This window comes from Procambarus clarkii, chromosome 58 (assembly GCF_040958095.1).
Source record: "Procambarus clarkii isolate CNS0578487 chromosome 58, FALCON_Pclarkii_2.0, whole genome shotgun sequence".
In the NCBI taxonomy this organism is placed as follows: domain Eukaryota; kingdom Metazoa; phylum Arthropoda; class Malacostraca; order Decapoda; family Cambaridae; genus Procambarus; species Procambarus clarkii.
This window is the reverse complement of record NC_091207.1, coordinates 28,993,091-29,017,831: the sequence shown is the minus strand read 5'-3', so window position 1 is coordinate 29,017,831 and position 24,741 is coordinate 28,993,091. Positions and strand designations below refer to the sequence as shown.

The 24,741-nt window shown below is 44.5% G+C and overlaps 1 protein-coding gene across 2 annotated transcripts in view; it reads right to left on the bottom strand.

The window, feature by feature from the left end:
• Positions 1-1,859: 1,859 nt before the first annotated feature.
• LOC123767960 (zinc finger protein 271-like) overlaps positions 1,860-24,741 on the bottom strand; it is a 189,521-nt gene continuing 166,639 nt past the window's right edge. For both annotated transcript variants that reach the window (XM_069306712.1, XM_069306714.1), the window contains one exon: positions 1,860-5,186. The gene's annotated coding sequence lies outside the window, so the exon portion shown is untranslated. The remainder of the gene's footprint in view (positions 5,187-24,741) is intronic.

The following is a 24,741-nucleotide window of genomic DNA, read 5'->3' as shown; positions in this document are numbered from 1 at the left end:
CTTTCCGACAGGTTGACACCCCCCGCGTGATTGCTGAGCCTAGATACAGCGTTATACGGAACGTTGGTCGACCTGACAGTGGCAGAGCGAATGCCATCTTCGATGTACGAGCAGCCCTGTTGGGACTAGGTGTGGACCTAGTAGAGGCGTATGCTGTGAGAACTGATTTAACTATCGCTGTCACTCTAAATTATCAGACCCCTGTATTCCAGGTTCCCGTCTCCCTGAAGGACTACCGGAACGGTTCCAGAAATGCCGTCTGTGACCAGCCATCATCGGTGCCACGACACTGGGAAGTGTCGATTCACCCCAGATCGAGTCTATAACAATCCTTACTCGGGACACGTGAGATTATGCCCCTGCTTGACATCTTAGTGGAGGTGTGGAAGATCACATCGGGCAGGTCATCGCCTTCTATCTTCAAGGTGCCATTGTGCCAGAGTTTCTCGTTAGGACAGTTCTGTGGACAAGACATCCTCGCCACTCCAGTTCATAGTGTACGTGAGTCCGTTTGGAGTTATACCCACGTACTAATTTGTTTTGTTTTTTTCTTTTAGAAACCCAAACCAAATTCCTTTTGGTGGGGAGGTGTTACCGACCCAAGCCCAGCGTCGTAGCACGGACCTGTGACGACCACGCCATCTGTGAGTCAGCTCCCGAAACCCCCTCCAAATGGACGACGCCATCTAGTGAGGACGGGATATACCGGCCACAGGGGCTGGATTCCCGTCTTAGTCAGCTCATAACATAGCCGCTGCTTACCTCTGCTGAGGTGGCGCTTAGACAGCAACGCCATCTATGGAGTGGATAGGTGGACGTTTGTGTCTAAGCCTGTAAGTGAGGTGCCCTAGAGTGTCCCCAACACTAATGACGTGTCTGATTACAGAGTCGACCTGGGACTGCTGGATTGGACGATGAGGCAGTCTACCCAAGGCAGCAATAGTCTCTCCACATGTTTCCTGCAGAAGCTGTGAGTCACCCCCGGACGAACACTGTTGAGTGCATTAGCCTGCCTGTGACGTGGCAGTACCAGGAATCGTCTTATCTGGGGGCTGGCTGGTGGGAGAGACTGGCCACTGTGGTGCAGGGAGAGGAGAGTGATCTGCGGAATCACACGAGGCTCCTGCCTAGGGCTCGCAACCCTAGTATCGATCGTGGAGTGGCCTACTCAGCAGAGCTGATCGGAACCTGCCAGCTACAGGCTGGATTTGTGGTTGAAGGCCTCCACGACGGTGCACCCAGTGGGACTGTGATTTGGCTGGCCTGTGGCCGGGGTAGATTCGCCGAAAGAATCAGAGGATTCATCGTGGGCCACGACGAAGAGAACCAGGGCTACTCATCGTAAGCACCGTGGAGCATCCCGTGTCTTCGGAGAAAGACGATTCTGTACATTGTGTATTTATACCCCCCCGTGTGACAGTTTATATATTTATTTATGGTGGTGGTGATTATATATATATATATATATATATATATATATATATATATATATATATATATATATATATACATATATATATATATATATATATCTGAGCATTTGTATCCCTTCCCCTTTACGGAACACACCCCCTTGAAAGCCACTACTAACTTTGGGCCGGATACCCAAACTCTAATAACATCAGAGAAGAACCCAGTTGCAACCCAATAGGGCCGTAACAAGGTTGATAGGACTAAAGTATACATGCTGGGTATTCACCTAGTTGTGCTTGCGCCTAGTCAGTTGTTCATACATGGTCCCAAAGTGAGGAATGAGCTGCTTACTACACTGGTGTATTAGCTAAGCAAGTCCTTCCTCAGGCGACCTAATTGAATATCACGACAGGAATAAAGGTTAAAGAATAAAGAAAATTCTTAGAAATTTTCCGAGCTTAATTCTTATACCAATTTCATTTATTCCCACTTAATCAAGTCACTACAAACTCTCACATTCCTTTCTGTTAGGGTGAATTACGATTCCCTGCTCCTTGCATTTCTTTAGGGCAGTAAGGTTTTAGCTTCTGAGCCCTAGCAGGCTTATATGATTTGATAAGGCCTGGCATGGACTGAATTGGGTGGAACTCACAAAGTAACAAGTACCAAAGGGCCATCACAAAAGCCCTCCCAGAAAGTATTACACACATTTTTATCACAGGAATGGTTTCTCTCCTACACAAATGTTCATTTGCCATATTAGATATGATTTTTTATAGTGTTTTAAATGCACTGATATTATTCTGTTGTATGAATTCTCATGTGCTGTGTTAGGGATTCTTTTCGAATAAAGTCTTTCAGACACACTGAACATTTATATGCTTTCTCTCCCGTATGAATCTTTATGTGCCTTATTAGAACTGATTTTGTTTTAAAGCCTACTAGACACATTGAACATTTATATGGTCTCTCTCCAGTATGAATCATAATGTGCCCAATTAGACTTTTTTTTTGTTTGAAATCTTTAAGACACACTGAACATTTATATGGGTTCTGTCATAGAGAGGGTTCTCTCCTGAATGAATCTTTATGTGATTTCTTAGATCAGATTTCTTTATGAAGTTTATTAGACATGTTGGACATTGATATGGGTTCTCTCCTGTATGAATCTTCATGTGATTTCTTAGATCTGATTTCCTTATGAAGTTTATTAGACATGTTGGACATTGATATGGGTTCTCTCCTGTATGAATCTTCATGTGATTTCTTAGATCTGATTTCTTTGTGAAGTCTTTTAGACATATTGAACATTTAAATGGTTTCTCTCCACTATGAATTATAATATGCTCTGTTAGAACTGATTTCTGCATACATTTTTCTCCTGTATAATGCCTTAGGTGCTGTGTTAGGTCTGATTTTTTTATAATATCTTTTAGACGCTCTGAAAACTGGTTTTTCTCTCCTTAATGAATCCTCGTGTGCACTGTAAGTTGTGATTTTCATATAAAGTCTTTTTGACACACTGAGCACTGATGTGGTTTCTCTCCTGTATGAATCCTCATGTGCATTGTAAGATATGTTCTTCGTCTAAAATCTTTTTGGCATACTGAACATTGATATAGTTTCTCTCCTGTATGAATCCTCATGTGATGTGTTAGAAATGATTTCTTGGTAAATTCTTTTTGACACACTGAACACTGATGTAGTTTCTCTCCTGAGTGAAGACTCATATTTAACTTTTTATATTCTTGAAAGGGATTTTAGACAATGAATGCTAACATGAATGCATGTCCATAAAATTCTCTTATGCTTTTATATGATATTTTTTAGCTATACTGTTTTAGACACTTAAGTGCACAAGTTTAGACACTTCCTGCACAAATTACAATGTATTGATGTGAAAAGTCATGTTGATCCAGAAATCCAAAGTATTTTCCCGATTTAAATGTTCTGTATTTTATTGCTAAATTTATGTAGATATTGATAATTCTTATTTCTCTGCTGATGTAATGACAGACATTATATATTAAATAATTAAATTTTACTGTCAGTAAATATTGTAAGTTAAATGTAATTCTGTTAAGTAATGTAATTGTGAGAGTGAGCATGTAGTGCCACTGCATCTAGTGCCTGTATTTACAACAATTATTTGACATGATATAACTATGTTCTTACATGCCTTCAACTCCTCAGGAGGATGCCTGAATCTTGTCAAGGATGAAGGTGTGTGAGGTGTCCATCACCTTCAATGTGTGGTATTAATCTCAGTATTACTCTTTTTACAGAGAGCTGTTTAAATTCAGAAGTGATAATTGATTACTGTATATGGTAGTAGTATGTCCTCTTATATGTGTAAAATAAACATGTAATTCACAAATCTAAAAGGATTGTTTGAATCCTTAAAATCAAAATAGTTGTTGGTAGTTAATTAGAATTCCATCTCATATTTTAATAACTATTTTATGTTTAAAGAGTTTCCTACTATAAATTCCGTAAATACCTGTCCCTTCCCCCCCCAACCTTCAGTCTTGTTTCCTTTTAAATATTAGAGAAAGGTCTTAATATTCTCTGTTTGTGATGTGACTTCTTACATGCACAAGTACTTGAATATTACTAAATCTTTGCACCTAGAGAATTCAGTTCAATCCCTGATTGCAATCCTTTTACCATGGCATGGTGTAGTTGTTTAAGGCGTTTGCTTTAGAGAACCCAGAGCATAGGTTCAAATCCTCCTCACAGCCCCTCCTGATTTTCTCAAATTAATCATTGTTAAAGATGCTTAACACTTTAACTGCGGGACAAGCAATATTGTGTTACTTTGTGGCGGCTAGCATAAAGCAGTCAGGTAATAAGGTGCTACCTCTACTGTCAATACTTGACTCTGAAGGTCAAATAAGGTACAAAAAACAAAACACTCTCTTTGATTCAAATATATAGCAAGTGGATTACTTATCAAGACATAAAAGAGAATGTAAACTTTGACTGTGTAAATCAGTAATGTTACTGATTCCTAGATGCAAAGAAAATATTAGTAATTTATCTATTAATATTAGAGAATATGTTACTTCCTATATATTATAGAAAAGTTTGTGTTATTTTTAAATACAGTACAGCAGCAGTAGCATAAGGGTCAAGCACAATGGGCCCTTGTGTAGTTTGACGTGTATTTACTATTTGTGCCTGTAGAATTTAGCTATTAGCTCTTGGACCCACCTTTCTAACCAATCTATTGTTCCTCTATTATATCTATTACATATATTTCTCTCTAACACACACACGCGTGAAATTACCTAAGTGTAATAGTTAATTTACATAATGAAATGTTTTCTCACAAAATACAATGGTTTCAAATGTATACAGAATTTATACAGCATATACAATACAATATTAATAAACACTCAGTTCATAAAACATATGAAACACCAAATTTGAATTTCAACACTTTTGTTTTGTTACCGTTGTACCATGTAGAATGAGAGTTAGATGTTGCATGTGTAGTGTTTCAGATGAAAATGTGTTTACTGTAATGGGTGAAAACTTTGAACATATCAATATACAAAAATGGAGTAAACTCCCATCCTCAGGCTGTTGAAATTGTGCTAAAGACACAAAATGCTGCCACTGTACTTGCAGTATTTGTTACATTGATGTGCTTCATGACTCGGCTGACACGATCATGTATGCAGTGTTTCTGACACATGAGCGCTAATGCCAGTGGGTGGCATTAGACATACAGGACACTGCAGATGTAATTCTTCAAGTGATAACAGGAGCTGCAAAAGAAAAGAATGAGAGATCAGCGGGGCTTTAAGTCAACTAATACAAAACATCTGACATTTGGAAAAAATTTCCTAATAATAAAAGGAAAAAATAAAAGGAATATTGTATATAAACTTGTATATACAGTGGAAACTCAATTCAAATAACCTCGATTCGGTGAATCTCCGGTTGGAACGCACAGTTTCCAGGCCGGATTTACTCACCTGATTCAATGAACAAGAGTTCGCTAGAGAAAGCGGATGTATGGATTTGCTTTGGATAGAGGAACAGTTCAGAGATTGGTGGAAGTTATGATATGATTGTGTCCCATCATATCATAAGTTAAAATTAATTAATCCTGTTGTGAAATCAGACCATAGAGCATAGGCAATATAAGGCAGTCAGGCTAAACAAACTGGGTCTACACAGTCAGGCTAGATATTATCAGTTTAGACAGACTATTAGGCTTAACATGCTGTCTAGCTAAACAAACTGGGTGTAGAGAGATTGTCAGACTAGACAAACTGGGTGTAGACAGATTGTCAGGCTAGACAAACTGGGTGTAGACAGATTGTCAGGCTAGACAAACTGTGTGTAGACAGATTGTCAGGCTAGACAAACTGGGTGTAGACAGATTGTCAGGCTAGACCAACTGGGTGTAGACAGATTGTCAGGCTACACCAACTGGGTGTAGACAGATTGTCAGGCTAGACAAACTGGGTGTAGACAGATTGTCAGGCTAGACAAACTGGGTGTAGACAGATTGGCAGGCTAGACAAACTGGGTGTAGACAGATTGTCAGGCTAGACAAACTGGGTGTAGATAGATTGTCAGGCTAGACATGCTGTCAGGTTTGACATGCTATCAGGCTAGACAAAGCTGTAATATACAGGCTGCACAGAGTCTGTGCCACAGATTGCTAGACTACAGAGAGACCACTGAACAGACTTGATCACATGTCTCCAACCAGTTCAACCCCCACCATTCCTCCTCTTCTCCAGCAGAAGAAGAATGTCCACCACCACATCCACCATACACACGGGCACCACCACTATGGGTCCATTTTCTTGCACTAAATCTCCGTTGGCCAGGAGATGAAGCTCTTAAGGATGACATTTAATTGAATGAAACAAATGACGGAAGTGCTTAGAAATGCTACGAAATTGCAAAGTGATCGCAAACTTTGGTTAATAAGACAAGACCTCTCAAGGGAAGACAGAGAAAAGCTGAAAACAAACCTCGATGATACGAAACATCTAGATGAAACTACTGTAGAAATGATGAAGAATGAATTTCTTTTTCTATGGTGATAGGGACTGGAAATCAAGTGAAATGGTACATAAAAACATGGCAACAAAATCATTAGAGGAAGGGGGAGTAAAGAACAAAAGGACAAAGAACATTTTCCTGAAAATTATATATATCAACATAGATGTAGTAAGATGAAAAATACTAGAGCTAAGAGATATATAATTAACCCTTTAAAACATGTCTCATTGAATATGACCGCATATTCTGTATTTACTGTACTATTTTCTGATTTAGGGCTTCGATCCCTTTAACTATTTTCTTAGCATCAGGGCTTAGCTGAAATACGAGTTCTCCAAAACTCATTTTCGTAATTTTAAGGTGAAGAAAAGAAGTGAATTACTATAGAATGTATTACACTTATTTATAAAATTTGCACGTTTCGAACCTCCATGGTTCATTCTCAAATGAGAGGAATTTTCAGGTTTGGTTGATTTTATACCTGCACTGGGTCAGGTGATAAGACAATAAAGGTGAAAACATGGGGGGATACATAAGAACATAAGAATAGAGGTAATTGCAGAAGGCCTATTGGCCCATACGAGGCAGCTATCTACATACAAAGATTAATCAAGTGTAATTGGCCTGTTATGTTGAACGGTGTCTTCTGTGTTGGCATCGTTATGTTCTGGTCTTGTCCTTACTCTCATGGTGGGTAGAGTAAATAGTTCCGTGATTTGAGTGTTCATGGTAGGTTGTTCTATTCTTATATGAATTGCTTCAAGAATTTGTAATCTTCTTGCATCTTGGGTTTTGTCTATTATACAGGTATTTTTGTTCAACATTTCTCTTGTTAGGGTGATGTCATGGACTTGTCTCATGTGATTCCTGGGGGCACTGGATTGAAGATGGCATGTCACACGCCTCGTCAGCTTGGTCGACGTCATACCTATGTACTTAGATTGAAGGTTACATCCTTCGTGGGGGCAAGTGTACATGTATACAATGCTTGACTGCTGTAGAGGGTTGGTTGATATCTGGTTGATGGGGTTCTGGGAGTTCTTTACTCCCCAAGCCCGGCCCAAGGCCAGGCTCGACTTGTGAGAGTCTGGTCCACCAGGCTGTTGCTTGGAGCGGCCCGCAGGGCCACGTACCCACCATAGCTCGGCTGATCCGGAACTTCTCTTAGAAAACCGTCCAGTTTCCTCAAGGTTCTCTGTCGGCTTCGGGCTGTTTTTGATAAGGAGTTCGGAAGTCTTCTTGGTTTTATAGAATATTATCAGGTTTATGTTTTGGTTAGTTGTAATGCTTTTTACTCCTTTACGGATTATTTCTTTCATTATTCTTTCCTCTTTTATATGTTCACTGTGCATGGTTGATTTGTAATATAATTTTATGGAGGTATTGTGGTTTCTGTTCTAGGTTCAGGATTATACCAACGGTCCAAGTGTCTTCTTATAGCAGTGTTTATTTCCGCGTTGCTATATCCGTTGTTCACCAATACCCGAGTTACTCTTTCAAACTCTCTACTCACGTTGCTCCATTCAGAGCAGTGGGTAAGCGCTCGACGAATATAATCTGAATGGAGCAACGTGAGTAGAGAGTTTGAAAGAGTAACTCAGGTATTGGTGAACAATGGATATAGCAACGGAACTATTTACTCTACCCACCATGAGAGTAAGGACAAGACCAGAACATAACGATGCCAACACAGAAGACACCGTTCAACATAACAGGCCCAATTACATTTGATTAATCTTTGTATGTAGATAGCAGCTGCCTCGGATGGGCCAATAGGCCTTCCGCAGTTACCTCTATTCTTATGTTCTTATGTATCCTCCCATGTTTTCACCTTTATTGTCTTATCACCTGACCAATTGCAGGTATAAAATCAACCAAACTTGAAAATTCCTTTCACTTGAGAATGAACCATGGAGGTTTGAAACGTTGTGCAAATTGTATAAATAAGTGTAATACATTCTATAGTAATTCACTTTTTTTGTTCACCTTAAAATTACGAAATGAGTTTTGGAGAACTCATATTTCAGCTAAACCCTGATGCTAAGAAAATAGTTGGAGGGATAGAAGCCTTAAATCAGAAAATAGTAAATACAGAATATGTGGTCATATTCAATGAGACATGTTTGAAAGAAAACCTGCTTCCAGTATACACCAAGTAAGTAATTATCAAAAGAAGGCACCAAACTGGGAAGGCTATGTAGCACCATCAAATGCGCAAAATAATCAGAGGGCGCTAAATATCACCAAGGATGCCAATACGAGAACAAAAACGCATAAGGCGAACAATATCAAAATATCCGAGTCACCAAGAATTCTATTGAGGGACAGGTGACCGCGAGGGGCGGTCGGAAAGCAAGACACACGCTCGTCCTGGAAGTCAGGACATTCAAGAAGGACATGCACGAACGTAAGAGGGACAATGCAACTAGAACAATAAGGAGCAGGGCAGCGCTCCATCAAGTGACCATGGGTTAAGCGAGTATGGCCACTACGCAACCTCGCCAGAGCTGTTTCCCACCGCCGGTTACGGTGGAAGGAGGACGGCCACGAGGAAACACAACATTTAAGAGTATGGAGCTTGTTACCAGTAACAGACAACGAAGAAGCCTGCCAACGGGTAAGGACTGAGGAATGGATAACCGGGTAAAAGTCGGAATACGGAATGCCTTTACGAGAGACGGGACAAGAGCGGACAGCTTCCTTGGCGGCAGCATCCGCACGCTCATTTAAAGACACACTAATATGGCTGGGAACCCAACAAAACTCAACCGACTTAAATTTACTGTGAACAAGAAACAGCCAATGCTGGATCTCGACAACTACTGGATGAACAGGATTAAAGGACCCGAGAGCCATGAGGGCACTATGAGAGTCAACAACAACTACAAAGGAAGACTGACAATGAGAAAGCAGGAGACGAAGAGCATAGAGAATAGCATAAAGTTCCGCTGTAAAGATGCTAGTCTCCGGAGGTAAGCGACACATATAAGTGCGATCAGGAAAAACAACAGAGTAGCCAACACCGTCCACCGACTTTGACCCATCGGTGAAGACAGAAACGGAGCGGGAATGAGAAGAAAAGTGCTCAAGGAAAAGGCGTTTTAGAACCGTAGGAGGGGTAAAAGCTTTAGTGATACGGGTCAAGGAAGTACAAAACCGTAGAAGAGGGACTCTCCATGGGGGCAAAGAAGGAACAACACGAGAAGAAACATTAGAAATACGAACGGAAAGAGAATCCTGGAGGCGAGATAACCGGACAGAAAGAGGGAGGTGGTGAAGAGGAACAGGAACCGCAGGAGGGGTAAAAGTTAAAGCACGACAGAGGCGAGAGGAAGGATGTTGTAAGGACCGCGCAAGATAGCGAAGACAGTAGCGATCACGGCGGTCCTCGAGAGACAGGAAGCCAGTGTCAACATACAAGCTAAGGACGGGAGTCGAACGAAAGGCACCAGAACTGAGGCGCAACCCAGTTTGGTGCAAAGCATCAAGACGGCGAAGAGTAGAAGGAGAAGCAGACGAGTAAGCAGGGCAACCATAATCGAGCTTAGACAGGACAAGAGAGGAATGTAAAGCAAGGAGAGTGCGCCTATCTGTCCCCCAGGAAGTATGGGACAAGACCCGAAGGAGGGTAAGGGCCTTAGAGCACTCAACACGGAGGTAAGAGATATGGGGAGACCAAGACAAACGAGTGTCAAGGAATAACCCCAAAAGCTTCGCGGAATCTTTGTATTCAAGGGGATGACCATAAAGTGACAAAGAGGGACGAAGAACAACCCGATTCCGCGTAAAAGTCATGGCACAAGTCTTAGAAGTAGAGAACTTGAAGCCATGATCGGTGGCCCAAGACGACACGGCATCAATTGCAAGTTGAAGCCGGCGTTGAAGGAGAGGCGAATCATCACCCTGACAGCAAAGGGTAAGATCATCGACATAGAGAGCGGAGAAGACACCAGAAGGAAGAGAGGAAAGAAGACCATTGAGGGCAACCAGGAAAAGAGTAGTGCTCAGAACACTACCCTGGGGCACACCTTCGTATTGCTGAAAAGAGGCAGAGAGAGCAGTACCAAGGCGCACCCGAAAGGAACGACGGGAGAGGAAGCTGTGGAGAAAGAGAGGGAGATGACCACAAAGGCCAAAAGAATGAAGCTGAGATAGAATATGATATCGCCAAGTGGTGTCGTAAGCCTTTTCCAGGTCAAAAAGGACGGCAACAACGGAGATCTTCGCAGCAAAAGCAGTACGAATATAGACCTCCAAGTTCACCAGGACATCTGTCGTGCTGCGGCATTTGCGGAAACCAAATTGAGAAGGGGAGAGGAGGTGATGGTGTTCCAGGAACCACATCAGACGAACGTTAACCATACGTTCAAAGAGTTTGCAGACACAACTTGTGAGAGCAATAGGGCGAAAGTCCTTAGGGGAAGTACCCAGAGACCCCGGTTTGCGAACAGGGAGGACAACGGCATCAAGCCAGTCCTCAGGGACTGACGACGACTCCCAGATCCAATTACACAGACTCAGTAAATACTGAGACGTGCACGGAGGGAGATGGCGAAGCATCTCATAATGAATACCATCGGAGCCCGCCGCCGTAGAACCGCAGAGGGCCAGGGCAGAACGAAGTTCAGAGAGAGAGAAGGGATCATTATAGGGAAGCTGAAGATGAGTGCAGAAATCTAAAGGACGAGACTCAAGGACAGGTTTACGAAGAAGAAAAGATTGGGGAAGATGAAGACCAGAGCTAAGAGAAGAAAAGTGGGAACCCAGTTCGGAAGCGACCTGCAATGGGTCCGCCACAAGAGTATCATGGAGGTGAAGGACCGGTGAAACATCGGGAACGAACTTACCCGCTATCTTGCGGATACGCTTCCAGATCTGGGCCAGAGGAGTTTCGGACGTAATTGTCGAGACATAAGATGCCCAACATTCACATTTAGCCGTACGGATGGCCCTACGGGCCACCGCACTCGCTTTCCGAAAGAAAAGAAAAGAATCGGTCGTCTGCCTACGGCGGTGCCTCTTTCAGGCTGCACGCTTACAGCGGACAGCCCGAGTACAGTCCGCATTCCACCAGGAAACGCACTTCTGTGGACCCCGAGAGGAAGAGCGAGGGATAGAGCGGAGGGCAGCGTTGAAGACAGTGTCATGAAAAAGGAGGAGAGCGCGAGAGAGAGGCAGAAGGGAGAGGTCAGAGAGAGTAGCACTGAGGGTAAATAGGGTCCAGTCCGCCTTAGCAAACTGCCACCTAGGGAAAGAGAGGGAAGGGAGAAAAAGAGAAAAAGGAAACAAGGATTGGGAAATGATCACTCCCATGGAGGTCATCAAGAACCTGCCATGTGAAATCTAAGTAAAGAGAAGAAGAGCAGAGAGAAAGATCAAGATAAGAAAGGGTGCGAGTCCGAGAGTCCAAATGAGTGGGCTCAAAAGAATTCAGAAGAGACAGGGAAGAAGAGAGGAGAAACGGAGGTGAAGGATCGGTGAAACATCGGGAACGAACTTACCCACTATCTTGCGGATACGCTTCCAGATCTGGGCCAGAGGAGTTTCGGACGTAATTGTCGAGACATAAGATGCCCAACATTCACATTTAGCCGTACGGATGGCCCTACGGGCCACCGCACTCGCTTTCCGAAAGAAAAGAAAAGAATCGGTCGTCTGCCTACGGCGGTGCCTCTTTCAGGCTGCACGCTTACAGCGGACAGCCCGAGTACAGTCCGCATTCCACCAGGAAACGCACTTCTGTGGACCCCGAGAGGAAGAGCGAGGGATAGAGCGGAGGGCAGCGTTGAAGACAGTGTCATGAAAAAGGAGGAGAGCGCGAGAGAGAGGCAGAAGGGAGAGGTCAGAGAGAGTAGCACTGAGGGTAAATAGGGTCCAGTCCGCCTTAGCAAACTGCCACCTAGGGAAAGAGAGGGAAGGGAGAAAAGAGAAAAAGGAAACAAGGATCGGGAAATGATCACTCCCATGGAGGTCATCAAGAACCTGCCATGTGAAATCTAAGTAAAGAGAAGAAGAGCAGAGAGAAAGATCAAGACAAGAAAGGGTGCGAGTCCGAGAGTCCAAATGAGTGGGCTCAAAAGAATTCAGAAGAGACAGGGAAGAAGAGAGGAGAAACGGCTCAAGAAGGCGACCCCGGGTATTCGTCAGAACATCACCCCAAAGAGAATGACGACAATTGAAGTCACCCAGCAGGAGTACAGGCTCCGGCAAGGAGTCAAGGAGGTGTTTCAAATCAGGAAGAGAAAGCGGGACACTCGGGGGGAGATAAATGGAACAAACTGTGTACCATTTCCCCACAAAGATACGAGCAGCAGAACAATGGAGAGGTGAAGGAAAAAGTAAAGGAACAAAGGGAACATCAGCACGAATCAAGAGAGCAGAAGAATTAGAAGCCCCAGCAACGGCTGGGGGGGGGGGGTGGAGAGAAAGGAATAGCCACGAAAACGACCAGGACGAGCACCAAGCATCGGCTCCTGGAGACAGACACAAAGGGGCAAAAACCGCGAAATCAGAAGTTGGAGTTCAAGGAAATTGGCGTAATAACCTCGAACGTTCCATTGAAGAATGGACAACGACGAGAAGAGAAAGGACAAAAACAGAGAACAAGGAAGAAACAAAGGCGAACGAGCAACAGAGCACGTTAAAGAATATCAGGGTCGGGATCAGGGTCAGCAAAGTCAGGGTTAGGGGGCATGGGTAAACTGAGCAAAGACGGAGGGAAGGAAACGGGAGAACAGATCAGAGGTGGGCGGGCGGGGTCCGGAGGAGGAGGAGGAGGAGGAGGAGGAGGAGGAGGAGGAGGAGACAACGGAGAGGAGCAGTCAAGGACAGCAGCAGGAAGACGGGGGTAGAAAGAGGGGAGCGAACCTCAGCAAGGGCAGCAACTGAGAGGGAAGCGGGGGCTAAAGAAACCTCCATAGCAGGAACAGGGGGCGCAACCACCGAAATGGGAGGGGAAGGAGCGAGAGAGGCAGAAGTAGGGGCCGAGGAAGAAAGCGAAACCTTCTTACCCGCCGGGGAGGAGGAAGGAGAGGAGCCAGGCTTACGCTTCTGACTTAAAGAGACAGGTGTCCCAGCAACCACGTACTGGGCAACGGATTCTAGCGTCTCAGCAGGAGAAGCCGAACGAGAGCACACATGACGGCCGTTTGGAGAGCGATGGCCATCAGCCCGCACCGACAGGCGGCGGGGAGAGTCAAGAGACGGAGGGGAAGGATGGGAAGGAGGAACGGAGGGAGACGAGGAAGAAGACACAGGAGACACGACAGACCGGGTAGAAAGAAGGGGAACCCCAGACAGAGGACCAGGAGGTGGATCCTTCGGGAGAGAACCCAAAGGAACAGAGGAGGGGGCAGTGGGCGTATCAGGGTCCAAGGCCCGGAAACGGTTGTGAGTCTGAGGAAGGGGGGAAGGACGAGGAGAGGAAGAGCGCAACACGCGAGCATAAGAGATATTAGCATAAGGCGGGAGCCGGCGAACCTGGCGTCTCGCCTCAGGAAAAGATAAACGCTCCCGGTGCTTCAAGTTGAGGACGGCTGCCTCAAGCTTGTAATGGACACATGCACGGGAGAAAGTAGGATGGGCCTCACCGCAGTTGAGGCAACGAGCCTGGGGAGAAGTGCACTCCGACTTAGAGTGACCTTCGCCACCACACAAAGGACAGAGAGAGACAGTCGCAGAGTAGCGGAGGGCACCATGCCCAAACCTCCAGCACTTGTTACAAAGTCAAGGAGAAGGAATATACTCCTGGGCAGAGCACCTAGCACCAGCAAGAATGACAGAGGATGGAAGGGTCCTACCATCAAAGGTAATCTTCACAACCCGGAGGGGTTGACAGCGACTACCACGAGGGGGACGAGTAAACGTGTCCACCTGGAGAATAGAATGGCCCTGGGCAGCAAGGATATGTCGAATATCGTCGTGGCAGTGGCGCAGGTCCCGAACACCGGTCGCAACATGGGGCAGGAGCAGAATAGTGCCAACACTGGCATTCAACCGAGCGTTCTTCGAGACCCAAACAGGGGTCTCGCCAAGGCAGGATAAGGCAGCCAAGCGGGAAGCAGCATCCTGAGAAGGAGCAGCAACGACACGTGTACCAAGACGAATGGGGTTGAAAGTAATGGAGGCATCCACGAAATCAACGAGATGTCGATGGAGGGAGAAATCGTCAGGAGGTGCAGAATCAAGAGGGAGGAGATCAAAATATTTGGCCACGAAGCGGGACCAAACAAGGCTTGATAGGTAGCAGAACTGGAAGGAATCGAGCGAGGGCGGCCGTGACGAGGACGGCGGTGAGAACCCCCAGAGAGAGGGGTCAAAAGGCGCAGTAGTTACAACTAGAGAAGGAGCCGTGCCAGGGGACGAGGTAGTCACCACTGGGGGCTTGGGGCTCGACCCAACCACAGAGGAGGGAGGGGAGCCAGGGGAAGGAGTCAGAGAGGCCAAAGGAGGAGCAAGGTCGGGGCCCAATGCAGCGGAGGCTACAGAGCGCGGTCTTCCAACACGGACCAACTCGGGGGCTTGGTCGCCCACCCCACGAGCCTGAGAAGGTAAACCAGAAACAGCCGAAACAGGGGTCATCATCATTACGAAAAAGAAAATTCATTCACGAATGTGCCCCCACACCCACCATGGAGCCACAATTAGAGGCAGGACACCCAACAAGAAGCTATCGCCGATCTTGCCGGGGCCTCCTAGGAGTGCGTCGTGAGTATACGCCCCACAAACGCCACCTTAAGAAACCGACAGTCCGTCGAGATCGGGTTCAGTGACGAAAGGGGGATTGACAATAAAAGGTTCCCCTCGCTCTCGACGTCGGGTACTACAGTTCTACGGGTGCAAGAGTATGCCTCCTCAAGCACCCGGGCGTCAGAATAGAAGAAGTCCAAGGGAAGAACCAGAACAAGCAAAAGGTCGGCAGGAAACGGCAAGCAGATAGGAGAAGAGGGGGGAGAAAAACGAGACAGAAGGAAAAGGAAAAGGTGCCCAGCAGAATTGGAGAGGACGGCAGCAGGAGCACAAGGCTAGAGAAGGACAGAGGACTGTCCCAAGGAACATCACACTCCGGCAGCCGCCCACTAAGCCCCCACACGGCAACAACGAGCTGAGTGGGGAGGGGGAGTATACACCAATATTAACCCTCTAAGTATGCAACGCGACTGCAGGCCCACGTCTGGGGTGCGCTACGCACCTCCAGGTATTTGTATTTTTCACGTTCCATTCAAAACTCCCGCGGCTACATGGGGTTCACATCAGCTTCCTCAGGGCTCTTGTAAACAGATGCCACCTTTAAAAAAAATCATGGTCCCCATTCCCTGGTGTGAGAGCCTCAGTAGTGAGTGAGCAACCAAGGCTGACACTCGCAGCATGAGCGCACAGCACTGCTGTTCAGCGTGTGACCACAGCATCGCCTAATAATGTCAAAATATATATAATATATATATATATATATATATGCAACAATGATCACAAAAACACTGATCCAAGTATGCAGAATAACCACATGTGAAAAATAGAAAATGCTTAACCCGTTTTCGGCTAATTCACCTTCATCAGAGCAAAGTAGAATGAAGATAAGAAAACATTGCTGATCAGACCTTTATATCCGCCTGGGCAGATCACCTGATCGTGGTCAGGTGATCTGCCCAGGCGGATATAAAGGTCTGATCAGCAATGTTTTCTTATCTTTATTCTACTTTGCTCTGATGAAGGCGAATTAGCCGAAAACGCGTTAAGCCTTTTCTATTTTTCACATGTGGTTATTCTGCATACATATATATATATATATATATATATATATATATATATATATATATATATATATATATATATATATATATATATATATATATATATATATATATCCTGTATTATTTAGCCATGACAGTGACATGTTCACAGAAAATGGTACCATCCGTTTTCTATGTGCGGCGGCTCAGACGCCAGAGAGAATGTAAACAAAGAGTGTACAGGACGCCCGCCAAGCTTGGTAGGTACTAGTCATGTAATCGTTTATAAGTATTAAAGTCAGTAACCAAGCAATGGCTTTGTATCAACCCTACAACCAAGACTTCCTCAGTAACACACAACACCACACTGGCGACGAAGATGAACTCTGAATGCAGGTATTTGTTCAACTTAAAACACGAAGGAGAAACATGCTGTCTCCCCCCGGAGGAGGAAGAAGTCGTGCTGTCTGTGAGCACCATACCCGATGCTGCGTGCTAACCAATGCTGTGTGCTAACTGATGCTGTATGCTAACCAATGCTATGTGCTACCCAAGCTGTGCTGACTGAAGCTGAGTACTGAGGATTCTGCCGACGCTGTGTATGAAACGACACTTTGATGCTGTATACAAAACCCGATGTTTTGTATACGAAACGCGCTATGTACTACAATTCTTCATGCTGTAAACTGACTGCTGTGCCAACTGCTGTACCAACTGCTTACTACTGCTGTGCCAACTGCTGACAACTGCTGTGCAGCTGTAGGTAGGAACAACACCACGTGTATACAGAGCTAGGCAAGATATCAATTGCTGCTATATTGTGCACTGTTGTGAACTTTTGCATTAAAATGCTTGTGTGCTTTGCAAAATTAAAGTAATTACAGTGAATTCTTAACTAACATATACAGTGCAGTGTTTAATATTCTGAGGAACATTTAAGTGATAAGTTTACATTTATTCAGTAAAAAATGGCAAATATACCTCAGTTTCCTGCATTTGATCCTGACTGTGACCAGACAAACCTGTCACAGAGGTGGACCAAATGGCTTAAAAGGTTTGAAAATTTGTTGATAGTTTCAGAAATCAAAAGTGCTGAAAGAAAGCGTGCCTTTCTACTTCATTATGTAGGTGATAGAGTTTGTGACATTTTTGACACACTGAAAGACACTGGTGGTGCCAAAGATTATGACATTGCCAAAGCCAAATTAACTGAACATTTCAAACCAAGACAAAATACTGCAATGGAAATTATGTATTTCAGAAGAGCAAAACAACTCTCTAATGAAACTGTGGATCAATACCACACACGTCTGCAGGGTTTAGCAGCCCATTGTGAGTTTGCTGATGTTGACAAAGAAATCAAAACAAAATAATTGAAACATGCACATCTACACGTCTTCGTCGAAGAGCTCTAGAACTTGCTGATGATGAAACTTCTCTTACCAAGATACTGGATATGGCTCGTCGGATGGAAGATGCTGCATGTGATGCTCGTGTCATGGAGTGCAGTGCCAACAACAGTTCTGCCACTGTTACTAACAGTGATGAGGTATGTAAGGTTCAGGGAGGACATCGTAATCAAAGAAGATATCGTGGCAAACCCAACAACAATTTGAACCGAGAACCACATCACAACTGGAGTCATGGAACAAGACTCAAGCAATCACAACAACTCACATGAGAGGGTGTCAACAATATATGTTACAATTGTGGAGGAGACTACCCACACCAAGATAATGTTTGTCCTGCTCAAGGTAAGAAGTACTATGAGTGTGGAAAACTAGGTCATTTTGGTGCTATGTGTCGTTCCGCACTCAAGAAACCACAGTCAGTGAATAAAAGCACTGTACGAGGATCAGGTCATAGGGGTCGAGGTGGTAAACGCAATATTGCACCTCATGTCCAGAATGTTAATAATGTACAAGACAACATTTCATTACAACCAGTCTCAGTTGACAGTGAATGTGATTACATTTATGGAGTACAATCAATCACAGAATGGAATGATCTTCCAAACAACCCAGAGACTATAGTATACATTGCTGGTATTTGTCTCAAAGTTCTCATTGACACTAGATCAAACATTGACACCATTGCTGAGTGCCACTATGAGAAATTTGAAAAACAGTTCCCAAAGCTTGAAAACTACAATGGCAAAGCCACTGCCTATGCTTCAAAGGTAGCCTTGCCAGTGATTGGAACTTTCACTACAGAGATTAAGTCAAAGAATGCAATGCTCACTACTACATTCCAAGTTGTTAGGAATGCAAAGGAGTCGTTACTCAGTTACAAGACTTCAACCAAATTGGGGCTACTTCAGCTTTCTAATGCTGTAGCAGTGGAATCTGCAAACAATGTTGATGCTATTGTTGCTGAATTTTCTGATCGATTTGAATCCATAGGTTGTTATACTGATAGCAAAGTACATCTGCATATCAACCCAGACGTAATTCCAGTTGCCCAACCACATCGCCGACAACCATTCCATACTCGCAAGAAAGTCGATGCCGAACTGGATAGGCTGATCGAACTAGATATCATTGAACCAGTAACAGGCCCAACACCATGGGTAAGCCCAATTGTCACTCCACCAAAGCCGAAGAATCCAGACGAGATACGCATTTGTGTGGACATGCGTGTTCCCAACAAGGCAATAATGCGTGAACGCCATCCTACACCCACTGTAGATGATATGATCTACCGCTTGAATGGTGCAACTGTATTCAGCAAGTTTGATTTAAACAAGGGCTATCATCAGCTTGAACTTGATGATGAGAGTCGATTCATCACAACGTTTACGACACATCGAGGTCTGTATAGGTACAAGCGCCTGAGTTTTGGTATTAACAGTGCTGCTGAGGTATTCCAGCACATCATCAGCCAGGTATTGCAAGATATACCTAATGCAGACAACATGTCTGATGACATCATTGTTTATGGCCGTATCCAAGCTGAACATGACAAAGCTCTTCGTGCAACATTGCAACGCTTACAAGAAAAGAATTTGACGCTAAGCCGAGCAAAGTGTGAGTTCAATCAACATAAAATTGAATTGTTTGGACATGTACTTAGTGACAAAGGTCTGTCTCCAGATCCTAAGAAAGTTGCAGATATCAAGAATGCTGCACCTCCTTCAACATCCATAGTTTTCTGGGAATGGCAAACTACTGTTCTCGCTTCATTCCAGATTTTGCTACCATTACGAAGCCTCTATGTGAGCTCCTGAAGAAAAATGCATCATGGTACTGGAGCGATATCGAGCAAAATGCATTTGATGCTGTGAAAGATTCACTAGTAGAGAATGCGACTGCTGCGTACTTTGATCCATCAATGGACACTGAGTTATGGTGGATGTTAGTCCTGTTGGTTTAGGTGCTGTGTTAGCCCAACACAAACCTGGTCAACCAGATTCCAGAGTAGTAATTGCCTACGCCAGCCGTTCTCTCACAGAAGTTGAGCAACGATACAGTCAGACAGAGAAGGAAGCTTTTGCTCTTGTATGGGGCTGTGAACACTTCAATGTGTATCTGCTTGGTGCACCCTTCACCACGATAGTCACTGACCACAAACCGTTGGAGACCATCTTCAATAATCCAAAGTCCAAACCACCAGCTCACATTGAGAGATGGGCTCTTCGTCTGCAACCATACAACTTTACGGTGAAATACAAGCCGGGTGCTGGCAATCCTGCTGATTACATCAGTCAACATCCTGCCAACAGTTTCACCATCACCAAGCATCAACAAGTTGCCGAGGAATATGTACACTCTGTAAGCTGTGATGCAGTCCCTAAGGCTCTCACTCTTGATGAAATCTGTACTGCAACCCTAGAGGACCCAACTTTGCAAGCAACAGTGGATGCATTGACTAAGAAAAAGTTTCCACGCATCCCACCCTCAGGAGTTGACAAAGATGCATTCAAAGCACTTGAATGCATCCAGACAGAATTAAGTGTTACGCAACAACGCGACACCATGCTGCGAGGTACTCGTATCATCATTCCAGCTGTTCTCCAGCAACGTGCTCTGAAGCTTGCACATCAAGGACACCAAGGTCTTGTTAGGACCAAACAGCTGCTACGAGAAAAGGTGTGGTTTCCTGGCATTGATCGTCAAGCAAAGGACATGCATGATGCCTGTGTCCCTTGCCAAGCTACAGTGGATACTTCAAGACCAACACCTCTGCAACCTTCACCACTACCTGCTGCACCATGGACGGAAGTATCGATGGACTTCTGTGGACCGCTACCAACTGGAGAGTACATGATGGTAGTCATTGATGATCACTCACGTTATCCAGAAGTAGAAATCATCACTTCCACATCTGCAAAGGCTGTCATCCCGAAACTCGACAAGATCTTTTCAAAATTTGGCATTCCTGAAGTTGTCAAGACGGAAAATGGACCGCCATTCAATGGACAAAACTTCATCAACTTTGCTGAGCATATTGGATTCAAACATCGCCGTGTGATGCCACTACATCCACAAGCAAATGGAGAAGTTGAGAGATTCATGCAACCTCTCATGAAAGCGGTACGCTGTGCTCATGCCGAAGGACGATCCTGGAAACAAGCTATGTATGCTTTTCTCAGGAACTACCGTGCAACACCACATGGAACACTGGGCAAGTCGCCTGGTGAACTCTTATTTGGACGTCCTATGAGAATCACACTACCTGTCATGCCAGCCGAGGTAACGGATAAACGTCTCACTCAGAAGGATGCACTAGCCAAGGGCAAAATGAAAATTGCTCATGATCAATGTGCAAAGGAACAATTCATAAAGGTTGGAGATACTGTTCTCGTTAAAAAGAAAAAAGAGGGAAAGCTAGATATGCCATATGATACAAAACCATATAAAGTGATTAGTGTAAAAGGAACTATGGTAACAGCTAGTAATAGAGATCATAGTATAACACGTAATATGGCTTATTTCAAAGTGATTCCAACTAGTGTAGAAAATGATGAAGTGCAAAGTCGTACAAACGATAAAGAAAAAATGAGTTATAACCTGACAAACAATTCATCAAGGGATATTCTTGTATTTAAGGACTCTCGTCCTAAGCGTCATGTTAAACGCCCTAAGCGATTTGATGATTAATTGTGTTCCTAGGTAATGCAAAGTATTTACTGATTATGCCAAATTAAATTTAATATTGTTTGAATAATGCAGATCTCTCATTCAATATTTTGTAACTTTGTATTACAGTTTTTCATTTTTGTTTAACATTGCATATGTATTTTTAACATTGAAATCCTGTGTGGTAAAGATTAAGTTGTTTAAATTCTTTGTGTGCTTAATTAATGTTAAATGTATGCAATATCTCTTGATATGTTAATAACTTACTTTGTGTCAATAACTTTGCTTTGTGCTACAAGCATGGTAGACATCCTGTATTCATTCTTTTTAAAGAAAAGGAAGGATGTCATGTTCACAGAAAACGGTACCATCCGTTTTCTATGTGTGGCGGCTCAGACGCCAGAGAGAAGATAAACAAAGAGCGTACAGAATGCCCGCCAAGCTTGGTAGCTACTAGTCATGTAATCGTTTATAAGTATTAAAGTCAGTAACCAAGCAATGACTTTGTATCAACCCTACAACCAAGACTTCCTCAGCTACACACAAACACCACAGATGGAATATTGTTGCATTTGTTGCACAATAACAACCCCAGTCAAAGCTGGAGAAATTGTTGACCTGGAGAATGAGCAGAGATCATTTACTGCCAGAATCCACCCAATAAAACATGAAAGTTATTGAGACCCCCTTATAACTCTCTTCCCTAGAGCCCAGGTGGGAGATATATATATAATAACTTGGATTGGTGGCATTTCCTTGTGCTGATATTGAACCAATGACACCAGGATGTACGGTAGGAAGTGCAAAAAGCAGAGGTACAATAGATACGCTGAGAGAGAACTATCAACATCAAGGGCCCAAGATATTTCCACACACTCCCTCTACACATAAGGGGGAATAACCGGCCGCCCTCTCACAGTATGCAAAAAAGAACTTGATAAACACCTCCAAAGGATACCTGATTAACCAGGTTGTGATTCAGCTTGACATCTAACAGCCTGGTTAATCATACCACCAACCAGGAGGCCTGGTCAGAGACCGGGCCGCTTGGACGTTGATCCCGGGAACCAACGCTAGGTAACAGCAAGACAAGGTAATCACCACAAGTGCCACCATCACCACCAGTACCACCAGTACCACCATCACCACCAGTACCACACCATCACCACCACCACCTCTTTCCATCCCCCCCCCCCTCGCTACACCTTACCTTCCAAACACCTGTTCCCACCGCCACACACCTGTGCTGTTCCGATGAAAAACCACGGGCAACAACTGCACCCTCACAACAGTGACAGACAGACAGCCAGTTGACACTTTCTGCACTCCGTAAATGACTTGACAGGCAGTAAACAACCGTCCGTTCATCATCGGTTGACTGTCAGTTAACAACTGTCTGCACACTCAACAATCACCCTAAGTCAATTACAACTACACGACCACTGACTACCAACAACCCCTAACAAGCATCCAACACCCGCCTATTCACCAACAAATTAGACCTAAACCCGTCTGATCCCGGCAAACCCATTCAATGGGTTACTATATGGAGGACCTTAACGAAAAGTTATCTTGCATATACACACGAAAGCTGAGACCAAGGCAAGAGGTTACAAGCAGGGTGCCGCAGGGTGCCGTAGGGTGCCAGGGACCCATTTTGTTCCTAATTGCCTGCTTGTTGGGGGTTCTGGGAGTTCTTATACTCCCCAAGCCCGGCTCGAGGCCAGGCTTGACTTGTGAGAGTTTGGTCCAACAGACTGTTGCTTGGAGCGACCCGCAGGCCCACATACCCACCACAGCCCAGTTGATCTGCATACACAAAACTGGATGCGTGGATGGCCTACCTTGAGGATAACAAGATAGCACATACTCGGGCATAGAAATCAGAGCCCAGTCGATCAGATATCTTATAGAGGTGTTTATCAAGTTGGAAATAGGTCGGCAAGTTATGCTCCCCTTATATTTAGAGGAAGGCTAATTTAAATCCTCGGTGTCCTTATCTTAATAAAAATGATCTCAGAGTGCCAAACGCACTTTGCGACGGGGCTAATTTACACACTTCCAACAGTTGGAAGCTGTTGTAAACAAACGGAATTGGCTACGAGAAAAAAAAAGTCGAGGAAACGGTGTTGACTTAAAGCATCTTATTAAATATTACATTAAAGGAATAATGATGACGGAAGACCTTACGTTTAAAAGAGTACAGTAAAGTACCAGCCACAAATATAAGATGGGACATGCCAGGCCCATGACAACATTTCAATGTACTAATGAACAAATCCACAAAGGCTGTGATGAGGATTTGAACCTGCGTCCGAGAGCATCCCAGACACTGCCTTAATCGACTGAGCTACGACAACGACTACGCGCTGTTTCAATGTACTAGTTCCATCAAGGGTAGACAACTGCCTCATATACCTGGAATATACCTGGAGAGGGAGTCTCGAGAGTTATTCTACAACCCAGAGCCCGACCTGAGGTGACCTGCTTTATTTACCAGCTCACCACCACCACCACCACACCACACAACATTTTGCAATATTTAAAAAGACGTTCAATTTAATTCCTGGAAGTAATCCCTCCACCACCACATCTGCCACGGCTACCACCACCACACTTGCCACAGCTACCACCACTACACTTGCCACAGCTACCACCACACCATCATCCCCCCCCCCCCATTCAGGTACAGATAGCCTCCAACACCTCCCCCGGCAGGTGGGGGAGTCTGGGGAGAGCACCACCTCCCCGGCAGGTACGGGTGCCCCCCCCCCTTCAACACCTCCCTCTGCAGGTGTGTTTGGGGGTGCAGCACCTCCCCCAGGAGGTGGTGTTCCGCCTACACACGAGGAAGCCCCACACAAGTACCAACAAATGGACACTACTATAACCAGTGTGCCACCAGCCCGTCCTCTCCGCCTGCCACAACGGCCAGATATACGGTGTTCCAAAACTCCCGAACCTAACCCAGCCATCCACGCATAGAAAACGGGAATCTTTGCCAGCAGCCTATGGTAGATGACACAAAAATCAGTATGAAAATTACCTCTGCTGAAGACATTGAAAAACTTCAACCTGATATTAATAAAGTTTTCGACTGGGCATCAGAAAATAACATGATGTTTAACAGTGATAAATTTCAGTTACTCAGGTACAGTAAAAATGAGGACCTTAAACATAATACAGGGTACAAAACACAATCAAATGTGTCCATAGTAGCAAGGCAACATGTAAAGGATTTGGGAATACTGATGTCTGACGACCTAACGTTTAGGGAGCATAACCAAGCAAATATCGCATCAGCCAGAAAAATGACAGGATGGATTACGAGAACTTTCAAATCCAGGGATTCCATCACAGTGGCTGTACTCTTCAAATTATGTGAGAAATCTTTAAAGAATTCTGATAAAGAAAGAGATCTAGGGGTGGTTCTAGATAGAAAACTATCACCTGAGGACCACATAAAGAATATTGTGTGAGGAGCCTATGCCACA